Below are 16319 nucleotides of genomic sequence, written 5' to 3' on the forward strand. Positions count from 1 at the left end.
GAAGAAGTTTTGTATGCTGTGGAGTGATTCTCTACCAACTGCCCTGAGATTTCCAGCAGTGAACTTCTGCCTAATCTGAGAGAGATTGTGAACACTTTTGCTGGCGGCTGGTACCCTGACTATATGTCCTGCACCTGATCTGCCCTGCCCCTTGCCTGGATCCCCTGCAGTCCTACCTCCAGAGTCTGCAGCATTCCCTGCAGTCCGGCTTCCTGCATCCCCTGTCCCTGTTGAACTGCAGCAATCTCCTGTCTCTTCTGAGCTGTAACAATCTCTTGTTCCTATTGAGCTGCAGCAACCCACAGTTCCTGCTGATCTGCCGCAATCTCCTGTCTCTGTTGAGCTGCAACAATCTCTTGTCCCTACTGAGCTGCAGCAATCCCCTGTTCCTGAGTTGTTACAGTCCCCTGTTCTTGAGCTGTTCTTGAGACTTCCCAGATTGTCAGTCAGCTGTCTTCGCCGGCACCCAGCCAGATCTCCAGCTGCCCACCCCCTGCTCTGCACTCCAGTGATCTGCCTGTCCTGCACCATGCCCCAACCGGCAGCCAAATCTTCTGGTGCTGGCTGCCCTTCCTGTCCTCCAGCCTCATCGCCAACCTCCAGAGCAGCCCAGCCTTTGTCACCAACCTCCAGAGTGGCCCTGCACTTCTGGTCGTCTTCCTGGGTGACTTGCCTGTCTGTCCTGCCCCCTGGTTGCCCTCTGGTGCTATGCCGGCCTTTGGTCCTGCATCCTTCTTGCCCTCCAGATCCATTACGTCCTTCAGCCAGGCCCCCAGGCCGCACACCGGAGGTCTCTTACTCGGCCCTTGTTCTGCCCCCCAGGCCACTTGCCCCTTGAAAATTGTCTTGTTACAATACTTAATGTTTCATGTTTATGTCAACAGCAATAAATGTTTGAGTTCTTTAAAGACCCTAAGGTGGGCAATGTTATGTTGAGGTGTGTTTGCTGTTTCTGCTCAGTGTTGTTGGATCTTCTGCTCTGTTCTGTCTTGTTCCGTTTTGCTGTGCCTGCACACCTTAATCTTTATTAGAGAGACATTCTTCAGTTCATACAGGCTGCTTTGTCCTGCATTTGGGTCCGTCTCCTGCTACTCCCCTGACAATAGGAAACTAATTCAGCATTGCAGCAAGAGCTTATCTGCTTTTTGACACAATGGGAAGTGTGAGCCAGTGCAGTTGTAAGTCAGACTAGCCAGGCAGAACCAAAATAGGCCAATTACCTCTGTCTGTTTTCAAGGCTGTGCTCAGGGATTATATAGGTCGATTCCTCAAACTATATGTTTAGCTTCACACTTCAATTTTAAGGGTATGCCTGGCAATGTTTTTCTTATTGCCAACAAATCTGCAGAGTCAAACGAAAAAAAGAACTGATCCACTTACAAGTGATGTATGTGTATCCAAAGCCTGATATCTCTTATTCCTTTGTGCTGTAGACACATCAGTTGCACTGGGTGACTAATAACAGCGATCACAATTTCACAGAGAGCTTTGGGCCCAGTAGTTTGTTTAGAATCTATTCCAAAGAGTAATAACAGTGATTATGTCTTCAGTCTCCGGAGAGTAGTTCAGCGTAAGGCAGATGCCACTGAGCATATGCAGGAACGCTGTTTGGTTTACAGTGTTTTGCTAGCTTGCTGTGCTACTTATCACAACCTCTTGACTTTGTACTACATTATACATTGTAAATAACTTTGGTGTAAAGTCAAGAGGTTGTGATACATGGAACTATTCCCCAGAGATTGAAAACATGATCACTGTTATTACCCTGTGGAGCAGATTCTAAACAAACTTGGGCCCAGAGCTCTTTGTGGAGAAGGAACATGTCACCCAGTGCAATAGCATGACTCATTTTTGTGTTCTTAATAGTTTTGTATGCAGTTCAGCACCCGTTGTATGATGGGGGAGGGCTGGCGAACTGGAGAGAGAGAGAGAGAGGCTGTAGCCAATTCACATAGAAAGTGTTTTCTCACTGAACAGATAAGCTTCCATTTTATTAAATGTATCAATCCACACTAAATCCCAGACACGGAGACCCCTTGATTTTTTTTTACACTCCAAGTCTGTTTCTGTTGTGTTTAGTGAAGCATAATCTGAGCAGGCAGCTTTTTAAATTACACAAATATCCCACTGTATTAGGGGTGTGCCCAAATACAAATACATTATTCGGCAAAGCACAAATAGTTTTATTTCATACAAATATTTTAAGAATTATATGTTTTCGGGAAGAAAAAAAAAATACCAGTGCACAGGTCTGTTACATCACTATCTCAGTCTCTCTCCTCTACTCCGTTGTTACGTCTATCAGCAGGTCTCAACAAGGAGAGTCACATCCACCTGCTACATGACGCACATTTAATTTGGACAACACCCCCAACCCCGGGAGTGTTCCCCAGAGATAAAGCTGAGCTACTGACACATGCAAGGTGCTCCCAAGGGACTCTCCATAACCTGTTGTTCCCCTTCTCCTTTCCACAAAGTTAAGTTGTAAAAAATAGGCAATAAATGAAAAGTGCAAAGCAAGAATCACCTTTGAAGTTCTTTCCACTTTTATTCGAATACAAATACAAATACAAATACAAATACTGGGCTCTCTGCACATTCCTACGCTGTATATATGTTTTCAACTTATTAACCAAATCAGTGTCATCGTTAAATACAAACACTGTTGATTTCTTCCTGTGGAGTCAACATACAAACTGTTTTGACTCAGTAAATTTCTGCTGTCAGTCAGCCTGGTGAAGGCAGTTTATCTGGCCAGTGTCCTCTCAGATCCCCAGGAGCTGCAGCTGACAGACGGGTGCTTTGGCGGACCGAGACGCTGAATGCAGATCGAGTGAGAAGTGGGGACGCTGCAGAGAGGTGGAGGGTGTGGATGGACTGTTGTGTTCGCATGAGACGAAAGTTTTTTTCCACTCCTGATAAAGTGTGAGAGGAACAGAAATGACTCTACAGTTGATGCATCGCTCTGGATTTCTCTTTTGGTTGTTGCCTTGGCAAAATGTGTCCATGAATTTGGGAGGCAGGGCTTCTGAAGGACCATGAAGTGAGGTGTGTATTTGTTTGGGTGTTTAGTTTAAATTATCACCAATCTTTCTCCAGAATGACTGACTCTACCTTTAAAAATCTAAACAGACCAACCAGTTAAAACACTGCTAACGTCCAAGTCTGTACCAGTTATTTCATCGAACCATTTCTTTTTGACAACGTCCCACAGCTGCCAAAATAGGACAGACATTGTTCCCCAGACCTTGACAAACCAGCTTCAACTCAGTGTCCATCAATTCTGAGACACACAAATGCTGTCCGGTGGATTGATCACTACTTGCACATGGCCCATTTGATCAGAAGGTTATCTAAGTTCAAGATAGAAAAGGATTTGCTGTCGAGGTTCAGCTGACAGTTGGATATATTACCACCTAATGAAGGGAAAGTGCAAAATACTTGTTCTGCAACCTGTCAAATTGTTAAGAATAGTTGTGCTTAGAAATAGGTTGTACTTACAAAACTTTGCTCTTAAAAGATAAAGGTTGATACTATTCCAACAACCCTCTACCATGAGGCAAGATACTATGTAATGCTGCTACACAAACACACCCATTTACATTTGTCAAATGCTCTAAGTTAAGACAACAACTTGTCAGCTTTTTTTATTATAGGGACAGTGGAGAGATGACAGAAATGGAAGGGAGAGAATGATGGGGGGGTGACACGCAACAAAGGTCTACAGCTGGATTCAAACCACAGATGTTGCAGTTATATGGCATGTGTCTTAATTAGTAGGCTAACGGGGCACATCGACCAAAATGTGTTTGTCTATCACTGATTATAGTCTGTCAGGTACCAAAAACAGGCAGAAATTGTCTGGTCAGATTCATAATCTTGTTTATCTATTCTTTGATCAGACATTTTCTGATTTGAATCAAAATGTTACTTTATTTAGTAAAAGTTCTTGGATGGCTGCTTGTGTTTAAAAAAATGGAGAACTTTTGTTTAATAAATGTTTTTGTAGAAAAACATCTTTTTATTTCTTAAAGTAAGGTTGTGTTTTTTGTTGAACCAAAAGTCAGATATCATATCGGCTAGTATAAAAAAAAAATCTAATTATACTTAGCTGTACTACTTACTGTCATGGTTCTGTCCCAGTCTGGCTCTGTCCCTCCACCAGTCCACCAGATGTCCTCAGACCTTTTCCCTGTTTGTTGAACTGGACTGAGTGGCAGTGGGCCCTTGAAGTTGAAACTGTAGTTTTCTTTCACACTAGCTGTGAAATGTGACTAATGTGACTGACTCGTGTTTTCTGGGTTTTTGGTTTGGTTTCTGTTTGCTGAGTTTTTCTTCCTGTGTCCCCAGCCTGCTTTTCTCACACTTCCCTCCACACCTGAACTACATCAGTCTCGTTAGCCTTGCCCTGCTCCCCGTGTCTTCCCCTGCCAATCAGCTCCCAGCCTGCTCTTCTGTTTTGCCACCTGTTCCTTGTTGTTTCATTAGTTCAGTTTGTATTTAAGTCCTGGTTTTCAGTTCAGTCTTGTTGGATCCTTTGTTCTGTGTTGCTCTGTTCTGTGTTGTTTATTCAGTTCAGTTTTGCTCTGCCTGCACTCGAGCCTAAATAAAGAGACATTTTTCAGTTCATTCTGGCTGCTGAATGGATAACATAAATAAAGATGTAGATACATAATAATTTTAAAAGTGTGTTATGTTTGTTATTACAAATATGCAATAATGGAGGAAATCGGGAAAAGGGAAATACTTCTCACAACACTGTGGTACTCTATAACTAAATGTTAAATGGTTTAAAAATGGTTTAAATGAACAAAATTTGGCTCCTGGGGCCAATATATTCTTGATTAGAAAATCTTACTCATCAGAAAACCGCTGGATCAAAACTCTGGATTGTCTGATAGAGAAAAAGCAAACGATTATCCCTCTCTCCTCTCTCAACAATCACTCCAATGACTTTAACCAGAATGCTTCATGTTTACTGGCTGTAAAAGAAATAAAGAAGGGTTTCAAACCTGGCAAAGTGTGCAACTGCCCAGAGCCCCAAAGATCCCAGGTTCACTGTATGTTAATTGGTTTGTAGTAATTTGATTGCAAATTTGTTTTGGAACCATATGAACTAAAATACCAAAAGCCTAAAGGTGACACATGTATTATTATTTAACATTGAGGACCTCAAAAACAAAATGACACGCATGGGGTGAGCTAATATTCAATCACCAGAGTACTGCTGAGTTATGAACTTAGCACAAAAAGTAAGGAAATTTGTGTTTTGGTAGATTATTTCTTTGTTGTAACAATGCTTCTTGGAAATCTTAATCTTGGAAAACCTGTTTATTTCCCTTTTTTAAATGGTGCCACATTTGTGAGGAACATGCATTTGTGGGATGAGCAGCAGAGCTGAGTATGTGGGTTGCGCCCATGAAAAATTTGCCAAATCTTCTGTTTGCCAGTGCCAAACATCTTATTTTGCTGTTGCTATTGACTCTTGTTTTGAGCTTCTGGTACCCCCACCTGTGAGCATGAGCCCTGCTACAGTGGTCAGTAGGTGTCTGCTCCAAGAATCGGCATACCACGTTTGACTGATCTGGATAGGGCCCGTCCGATAGGGAAACTTCAAGCTGGTGTTCCGCAAAACCAAATTGTGGCATTATTTGGAGTGAGCCCTAGTACCATTTCCAAAGTGAAGGCCAAGTTCCATATAACAGGGGATGTCAGAGACAGGCCGCGAAGTGGGCGTCCCAAGAAGACTACACCCCAAGAAAACCGTTTCCTCACCCTGTCAGCACTTAGGTACCGTAGGCTGTCTTCTACAGGTTTGCAGTCAAGGTTTGCAGGACGATATGGCCAACGGCTCTCTGCCCAGACAATCTGGGACAGACTGCACGCAGCCAATCTCCGGTCTCACAGCTGCCAGGAGGCCTGTCATGACTGCCCTTCACCGTCAGGCCTGTTTGCGCCGGTGTACCTGAACATGTGGAGGAACGTTATGTTCAGTGATGAGTCCAGATTCTGCCTACGGCAGTTGGATCGTAGGGTTAAAGTGTGGAGAAGACCCAGAGAACGCTATGCTGATTGCTGCACTGATAGAGTAACATCTTTTGGTGGAGGCATTGTGATGGTGTGGGGCGGCATCTCCCTCACTGGAAAAACAATATTTGGGGGTGGAAAGGATGGAATAGCCTGCCAGCAGTCCTGACCTCAACCCCATTGAACACTTGTGGGATCAGCTTGGGCGTGCTGTTCATGCTAGAGTGACCAACACAACCACATTGGCTGACTTGCGACAAATGCTGGTTGAAGAATGGGATGCCATCCCACAGCAATGTGTGACCAGCATGAGGAGGAGGTGCCAGGCTGTTGTGGCTGTGTATGGTTCTTCCACATGCTACTGAGGCTCCTGTTTGTTAAATGAATAAATTGTTAAATTAATATTAATATGTCTTGTTTCTTCAAACTTCAATCATTCAATCCACCAAACACCAAACAAGAGTCAATGGCAGAATAAGCTGTTTGGCATTGGCAGAGAAGATTTGGCAAATTTTTCATGGGCACAACCCACTTACTCAGCTCTGCTGCTCATCTCACAAATGCATGTTTCTTACAAATATGCCACCATTTAAAAGGAAAATAAACAGGCTTTCCAGTGGTATAAGATTTATTGCCAAGAAGCATTGTTACAACAAAGAAATAATCTACCAAACACAAATTTCCTTACTGTCATTGAATTTGAATTTTTATTTTACTTGATAGGGATTTAACATAGTTCCACTACAGAGCATGAAATTGATGTGCTGCACAGAGAGTTTATAGCTATTGCTAATTTTCAACTCTTGTCCCTAGTTGGGCTTGTTGCATGCTGTGTGCACTTGATGGCTGCCTGAAGGTGACGGGGTACATATACAATGCAAACTGTGGGAGGAACATGGAGGTCAAAGGGGGCTTATAGCTCATATTTGCTTCAGGGCCACCCAGTGGGTTAATCTGGCCATTAAAAAAAAACTTGTGGTTTTTTTGTGGGAAGCTCCCAGCTGTGAATGTATATAACTCTGTAAGGGGTGGACGCATAGTATTGCAGTGAACATCTGCTGGATAAATAAAAGGTTTAGACAAAGCTTTACAACACCAGAACAGAAAACAAAAAAATGAATGAACATGCTGTGCGATGGCAAACCTGAGATCTAGTAAATATAAGAGTTTTTGCTTTAAATATCACGTCAGTGTTTAAAGAACAGTGGTAGAGAGGAGCACCTTCATGATATGACGCTTTAAAGGATATGTCTGGCAATTTTCTATATTTTTCTTATTGTCAATAAATCTCATGCACAGAGCCAAACCAACAATGAATTGATCTACTTACAAGTAGTGTGTGTGTGTGTGTGTGTGTGTGTGTGTGTGTGTGTGTGTGTGTGTGTGTGTGTGTATCCAATTATGATATATCTTATTTCTTTGTGCTGTAGACCTCTGTTGTTGTCCAAAAATGATTAAAAACACATCAATGAGCCACACTTTTGCACTGGGTGACATGTTCCTTCATTATTAAGAGTTTGGGCACGTTAGGTTGATTAGAAACAGCTCCAAATACTAATAACAGTGATCATGTTCTCAGTCTCCAGAGAGTAGTTCAGTGTAAGGCAAATGCCACTGAGCATGCATGGGAACATGGTTCCGTTTACAGAGCTACACTAGGTTGTTGTGCTATATAAAGTTTGTTGAGAAATGTACAATGTAGTGCAAAGTAAAGCCAGCAAAGCTCTGTAAACAGAACAGTGCTCCTGCACATGCTCAGTGACATCTGCTTTGCACAGAAGTACTCTCCGGAGACTGAAAACATGATTGCTGTTATTAGTATTTGGAGCTGTTTCTACACAAACTACTGTGCCCGGGAACATGTCACCGAGTGCAACAGTGTGACTCATTGAAGTGTTTTGTAATAGTTTTTGGACAACAAAGGAGGTCTATGGCACAGAGGAATAAGATGCATATCAGGCTAATAAATGTAAGTAGATCAATTCATTGTTTGTTTGGCTCTGCATATGAGGTCTGCTAACAATAAGAAAAATATAAAAATCACCAGCCATATCCATTTAAAGTACATACATACATACATGCCCATCAAGATACCACCACAAAACATCTTGTATTATACACCTTTATACTGACAAGATGTCACAAAATTCAAACAATACTATGCCTGTGGCAAAAAGCTAAAAACTGAATGTTTATTCATGTATTTCCTTTGTGGATGGTTTGAGGCTCTTCAGATCTAATTAAGAAAGCAGCTAATTTTTCAACCAAATCATCATGATTAACTACGCACGTCCATCCATCCCAAATTATGTTAAAATAAACATTGTTTTCTGACTCAAAATTCCAGGGTAGAGGTATAATCTGTGGCCATATGGAAATGCTCACTGAAGGATTTATTCTTAAGCTTTTATGATGTGTCAGTTTAAAGATGTTATGAAATCTGTTTGCCTATTGATGCAAATTGCCTTACATATTACACAACTGCTGCCAGTGTGACTGAGTCAAGTTCCAAGAAAAAGCTCATCTGACGGGAAAACACCCGTCACCTAAAGTAACAGCGAGGCTTTTTACCATTTTATTCACATAATCGTTTCCACTTGTGAAATCTTCCACATCACAGGAGCTGAACAAAATGTCGTAGCTTCACTTTGCATTTCCTCTGTGTCTGATGAATGTAAGTTCATTAATTTATCAGTCATGAAATTAATTTTTAACCATCAATATTCATCAATATTCCACCTTGGGAAAATGATTTGGTTTTCTCTGAATGCATCTATTGTAAGTTGAAACATTGCCTCCCTTTGGGCAGCTATGGAAAATGAGTGTTGTATTCATTCTGCATTTTTATTCTGTGAAAGTACACTGAGCTACACTTGTAAGGAAATGTGATTATACAAAAAAAAAAAAACTTCATTTACTTTAACTTTAACTTGAGGATAAAGTTTTGCATCAGGATGTCTTCTGCTGCAGGGAAAGAACAGTCTTTGCAATTTTGTTCTTTTTCACAGAATTCGAGGGACAAATGCATAAAATCTACACTGTAGTAACTTTGAGAAAAAATATTCCTGTAGTCTAGAAACAAAGGTGACTGGTGATAGAGGGATATACAGTACATTATACTGAAAACAGTAATTAAGATGCTTAAAAATATTTTTATACTATCTTATCTCAATACTACTTGTAATAATCAGTTGTGTCTATGTTTTTTCCACAAAAAGAGTTTTAATGGCAATGAAGCAAGAGAGAAAATTAATATTATGGTGAAATAAATCTGAAGATGCAACATACGCTCATCTCATCTCTACTAGAATTGTGAACTGTTCACTTAGAGCTGCAACTATTAGTCAATTAATCGATTACTCAATCGACAGAAAATTAATCGCCAAACATTTTGCTAATCGATTCATTGTTTTTAGTCATTTTTTAAGAAAAAAATGCCCAAATTTTCTCATTCCAGCTTCCTAAACGTGAATATTTTCTTTTTACTTGTAGTCTTTTATGACAGTAAACTAAATATCTTTGGGTTAGGGACTGTTGTTCAGGACAAAATAAGACCTTCTAGTTCGCATCTTGGGCTTTTGTGAAACAGTGATTGACGTGTTTCACCATTTTCTGATATTTTATTAAAACTAAACAACTAATACAATCATTGAGAAAATGAATAAAAGATTAATTAATAATGAAAATAATTAGTTGCAGCCATAGATGCACTATTTCAGTAGGATTAAGGTGCATTCAGAGTCATAATAACACTGAGAAAGTCATCTCAACTGGAAATTTATGACCACTGCAACACTTCCTCCAACCTCCTGCAGTTTTACGTCTTATTTATTATTGTTTTAATGGGCCCCGCATTTTCACATCAGCACATCATCGTTATGACGTTATTGTGGGTTTCACTTTGTTTTTTCAAGCTTTTCCACCTCATTTCAGGGATGCTGGTGCTTCCAGATCAAAGGATCCTGAACCCTTCTCTTCCCCCAGTCTGCTGCTGCTCGTTTCCACAGGATTAATGGGAAAAACTCAAGAGGGGTTGTGTGCATCGTGCTTCAATAGGGAAACAACTAATACTTAAACCTTGGAGGACTGGATTTCAGGCATGGCAGATGATGTAAATCATCATTATTAAAACCATGGTAATCATGGTTACCTCACACAGGAACATGGTAATTTTATTTAAGTGGACAATGTTGTCTCACATAATGCTTTGGAGTGGTTAGGATACATTACCTATTTATCTGCTTCCTACAGTTTTATACCAAATTTCTTTCATTTACATGTGGAAAACATGTTTGACATTAGCCACAAGAGGATATCTTATGACCACTTACTTTATTTATTTTCCCATTGAGTTTGGTGAAGATACAGATAACACAAAAGAGACAAAAGACAGTCGTACAAGGAACATAGATTCCATCATTAAATACTCACACACAAGCTCATCAAATACATCTGTCTTGGATCTTTACAATATCTAAATAATGGAGAAAAACAAAGCAAATCAGGCACAACAGAATGTGCCATTTAAGTGTTTTATTTACCCAAATTTCAGTGTCCAAGTGAACAACCCAAAACAACCCTTTAACTGAAATGTGAACACATTTACCAGGGCAATGCAGTGCTTTCTATCCTCCCATGGACTGAGGTCCAAATCAGAAACTGAGCTATAAGCACAAGCAATGAACAAGCTGAGATGACTCACAAATATTTAAAAGGAGAATGTTTACATTTATCTGGCCAGACAATGAACACAAGAAGGGGGAAAAAGGAAATACAACAAACAAAGAATTGAAGAAACAAAGAATGTTTCTAATTTTTCTTCGCTCTGTATAATTTAACATCATTTATGTTGAGTAACACATATGGAGTTACGATTATGACGTTGGTTTCCCCCATGAATCACGATGAGTTGTGTCTGACTTATTACCACAACTATGATTTATAGTTAAGTCAAAACCCCAGACTCTACATTTCACTGGGGGACGGCCACATCAAGCAGGAAGGAAGCAGGAAGATCTCAACTCGTTCCTAATTAATTATAAATAAAGTATGTTTTATGAAACAATGTGTCACAGCTTAATTTTGTAAATTGCTAATAATATCATCACCTAATGACAAACAGGGTCAAAATTAAATGGTGTGAGGAGGCACAACTCAACCTATGCACCTAAGAGACATTTGACTTCACATACCAAAACCCCTCGGCTGTAGAAAAGAGAGACTCATTAAGAAAACAAAAAAGAGAAAGCATCATCATATTACTGTGTATTTTAAACAACGCACTCAATCACTTACAGTCACTTGTGTTGCTATTAGAAATCTAAAATCAGCAAAGACATTTCAATGTGTGGACAGCTGCAAGGTTACTAACATTTACTTTTCATAGACATGAGAACATTTTCATATAGACATCGTTATTCTTCAGTCTAATGTAGATAAAAATCAATCTGCTTTGTTTTTTATTAAATAAACTCTGTTTTTTTGTATTTACCTAATAAGAAGAACCATTGTTCTCGGTAGCAAGACTGAGCACCTGTCAGACCAATACCAATGGTCGTGCTTAACTGATGTGAGTCATTCTGTCTTTACATTGCTGCAGTTAAATGTTCTGTGGATTCATGTTTGAATGTGGTTAAATACTAACCAATGTGTGCTGTACGTATGTATACATATTGATATACTCAACTGCTCTATATGTTTGCACTGTGGCAATAAACGCAGTGGTCTCCTCACATTCTTACTGATGCACCTACAGTGATGTTAAAATTCCTGTGAACCAGTCCAGCTGCTATCCTGTAAAACTAACGGCCGACAATTTCAATCATCCATTAATAATTTAGCTCATTTATCAATTTATCAAAAATTGTCCAACATCTGTTTCAGTTTCTCATTCGAAGGTTTCTCCTTGAGCTCTGAGAATTTGAGATGAGCAATTTGGATTAATTACTGCACTATTGATTTATACACTAAAAGATTAAATAATTATTTGTAAAACAATTCACAGATTAATCGATTAAAAAGCTGTTACGACATAAAAAAAACCTGTATCATTACACCCCTGCCTGATCACTACTACTACTACTACTACTGATGATAATGATAATAATAAATACAGAACTTTTGAAAGTGCTTTAAATGGTTGAACCAGGATTAAAACATTTAAGGACTACAATCGGACAAAACAAAATGAATAAGACAGTTTGGAAATAAAATGGTTTGCTATCAGTTGAAGAAAGGCCTTTTTTTAAAAAAAAAAAAAAAAAGATTAAAAAAAGTCGCCTCGGATCCTCAAGTAGGGAGATCCAACAGTTCCAGTTCTCTATGTGTATACATAATGTACAGATAATGCAGTTTACTTTATATAAACACGAGCACTGAAACTGTCAATTAGTCAATCTACAGTAAATTATTAGTGATGATCGATCAAGTTATTTACTGAACATTTGATGTTTCTAGCTTCTATTTTCTCTGTTTGCTATCATTGTAAATTGAAAACCTTTTTGAACTTAGTTTTGCAAAAGATGTAATTCAAAGATGTCACATTGAAGTATGGGAACTTACAGTGGACTATTTTTACAATTTTTTTTGAAGTTCTACAGACTAAAATTAAGACAAGTCAGAAAAATAATTGACAGATTAATCAATAATGAAAATAATCACCCTGATGTAAACTTGATAAGGGAGCCAGGTACATTTCTCTCCTCCTGCCTGTGATGCAGCCTTCCAGCTCACCAGGTCTCAGCGCGGCATAGAAAAATGAGCCTTTTCCTCGATCATGCGTTAAACTGGTAGTGAACCCCGGAATCCGAAGGGAGACAAAGCCTTTTCCCGCTCTTCCTTTTAAGTTGTGCAAGAGTTAGCATCGATAGGGCCCGTTTCCCGCCTTGAATGTGGACGGGTTACAAAACCAGATAAACTGGACTCTCTAATAATAGAGAGCACCTGGCCCTTTCAGATCACCATTCATGAGTCATTAGGAAGGAAAATTCCCTGAATCAGTTTGGGATTGGAGGGACCTGTATTTGGCGCTTGGAGAATGTGATGATGGTGGAGCCCTTGACAAAGGCTACAGAGGAATAGCAGAAATTGTACTGGCACCTGACTTTTTCCAGCTGACATCTCTGGCACTCAGACAAGGATTAACATCCAATTTGCCCCTCTCTTCCTGGGCTCAAGTCTATCCCAACAGCTCGGCACTTCAAAGAGCCAGATAAAAAGGGGGCGATGGATGGTCATTCTTCAGTGGGAATTGGCTTAGTGAAGCTCTGTTTAAAATGGCAGGAATACAAAAAGGAAAGCTGTTTTGATGTGCTGCGGATTGTGAGGGTCCGGCCAGCTGTACAGTGTGACGGCCCTTCTTCTGCCCTCCAGTGTCAGAGCTGCATAATACAGGCATGATGCCATGAAATACAGTATGAACCTGACACACAAGAGTTAAGACTGGTATGTGTGCAAATGCTGCACCATGTAAAACTCCTTCCTTTTTGCCAAGAAATCAATATATATATTACGAAGACTCTAAACTGAAAAAAGGATGGACAGGATTTGATGGGAAACAGTCAGAGGTTCCAGGCTTGGTTCCTGTTTCCAAAAAATATGTCCAAAAACAGTTATGGAGGTTGTTGGGATTACAGATGTTTACTTTTTTTTTTAAACACTTTAAGGATTTCTCGTCCATTTTGGCTTAAAAGCTATGTTCATTCCTGACCTGAGAAACAGCTGTTGAAAAAACGATCTACCCACAAAGTCATTTAGTCTAGCCATTTAGTTGCTGTGGAGCTTTTGAGCGTAACGCATGATATTTTTAAACTTGGTAAATGGCAACTATTAATTGAAGCTGGTGGTTAAATTATTTTCTCCACTGTTGTTTACAAGGTCAAGATTTGAGAGTTTTCAGGAGCAAAAAAAAAAACTATGAACTAAAGCTGTACTATCATAGATTATAATTTCTTATGCAAAAGGTGAAAAGTCAAATTTCAGTTTGACTTTGAGTAAGATGCTTGATTCTTACTGATAAAGGATAATGCTGGTGATTCGCTATATTTTTCTAATTGTCAGCAAATCTCATGAGCCAACCATGAATCCAACTACTTACAAGTACTGTGTGTGTATCTAAAGCCTAATATATCTTATTCCTATGTTCCGTCAGCCATTCAAGCAGGAATACTCTTCTTCATCGAGTCAGAGTCTGACATAGCCAGTGTAAATTTCTCAAAGAACTTAAGTACAAAGTCAAGAGGTTGTGGTATGTTGCACAAAAAGCCAATGAAGCTCCGTAAACAGAACTGCATTCCTGCACATGCAGAGTGACGTCTGCCTTACACAGAACTACTCTACAGAGACTGAAAACATGATCACTGTTATTAGTCTTCGGAGCCGTTTCTAAACAAACTAACATGACCAATGTTGTCTTCATAATGAAGGAAGACGTCACGCAGCGCGGCGGTGTGGCTCACTGGTGTGTTTTTTAATAGTTTTTGGACAACAACAGAGGACTCCAGCGCAGAGGAAGATATATCAGGCTTTGGATACACACATAAGACTTATAAGTAAGCAGTTCATTATTGGCATTATTGCTCATGAAAGCATGATAATTATGAGTCGTTATTTGCCATTACAGAGTCCAGCAGACGGAAACCAAAAAGCTACTTCACTCTTTGTTTGTTTGGACACACGCAGAGCTGCTTACATGGCAGAGGGATTTTTTTTTTTTTTTTTTTTTTTTAATTAACTAGATGTTGCCTTGAGCTGTAAGAAACTTTTCCTTCCTTTACTTGGTGAATATTTTAATCAGATCAATCAGTGAAGGTGGCCACACATCAGCGAACATCTGAATACTGTGATAAATACTTAAAGAAATAATAAGCCTGTGGCATTCCTCTCGTTATGAAAACCTTCAAGAAGATTATAAAAGAGGAAATTTTGGGTGCGACTCAGACAAAATTGGATCCACTCCAGTTTGCTTACAGGGCAGGCAGTAGGGATGTCCAGTATTTGTGTCTGTATTTGTTGAGGCAGCAAAATTATTTGTATCTGTATTTGTATTCGAATAACAGTGGAAAGAGCCTTAAATTCCTGTTTTTATGACACTTTTAATTTTAGAAAATTTAAGTGTTCATGAATAAACTACCTTGTGAAGGAGGTCCCCACAATGGGTCTCGAACAGATCATAGACGACTGTGCTGACTACTGAGCTAAAACTTTACTCCTTGCCTCATTGCAGACAGACCTCTACCTATTCATACACCCATAACACAGAGACAGCACACCGTGTAACATATAGGGAAGAACTTCAAAGGCAATTATTGCTTTGCACTTTTCATTTATTGCCTATTTTTTACAACCTAACTTTGTGGAAAGGAGAACAACAGGTTATGGAGAGTCTCTTGGGAGCACTTTGTTTGTGTCAGTAGCTCAGCTTTATCTCTGGGGAACACCTCCAACAAATGATTTTTAAAATATTTGTATGAAACAAATATTCGTATAAAACCCACTATTTGTGCTTTGCCAAATAATTTATTTGTATGCGGGCACACCCTTAGCTGGCAGGGGTGTCAAGGAGGCCACAGGCACCCTACTTAACAAGGTTCTGGATCACCTGGATGGTGCAAAGAATTATTATACTTTTTATTGACTTGTCCTCAGCTTTTAACTATCCAACCTCACATTTTAGCTGATGGACTCACCAGCATCCACAACATTGACCCTGGATTAACATGTTGGCTGGTTGACTTGTTAACTGACAGGTCTCAGAAGGTGAAAGTCAGTGGTGTTTTATCTGATGCCCTTTTGTCTTCCACCAGTCCCCCCCCCAACGGTGTGTCCTCTCAGCACTCTTATTTGTTTTGTATACAAATGAATGTCTGTGTCATTATGAGGGCAGACATATCATCAGGTTTGTGGATGATTCCGTCATTGTGTCCTTGCTCAGTAATGATGAAACTAAACATGGTTCACCAGTGGATGAATTAAGCGACACAAATGCTCCTTCTTGGACATAAATGTGTCTAAAACAAAAGAAATGATAATTGACTTTAGGAGGAAGCTTCTCCCTTATTCTTCCTGCTGTTAATTATGGCCAAGCTGTTTGAAGTTTTTCCAACAGTACAAGTATCTGAGGAGTTGACCTTTGAACCAAATACTGATGTTTGTGCAAAGGCCCATCAGTGCGTGAACTTTTATCAGAAGCTCAGAAGTTTTAATGTTGACATCAGCGTCATGAGAATGTTTTGCTTTTCTTTTGTTGTTTTATTGGATCTGTTCTAACCTTCTCTTTAATTTGCTGTTGTTTG

Source organism: Thunnus maccoyii, chromosome 9 (genome assembly GCF_910596095.1).
Source record: "Thunnus maccoyii chromosome 9, fThuMac1.1, whole genome shotgun sequence".
Classification (NCBI taxonomy): Eukaryota; Metazoa; Chordata; class Actinopteri; order Scombriformes; family Scombridae; genus Thunnus; species Thunnus maccoyii.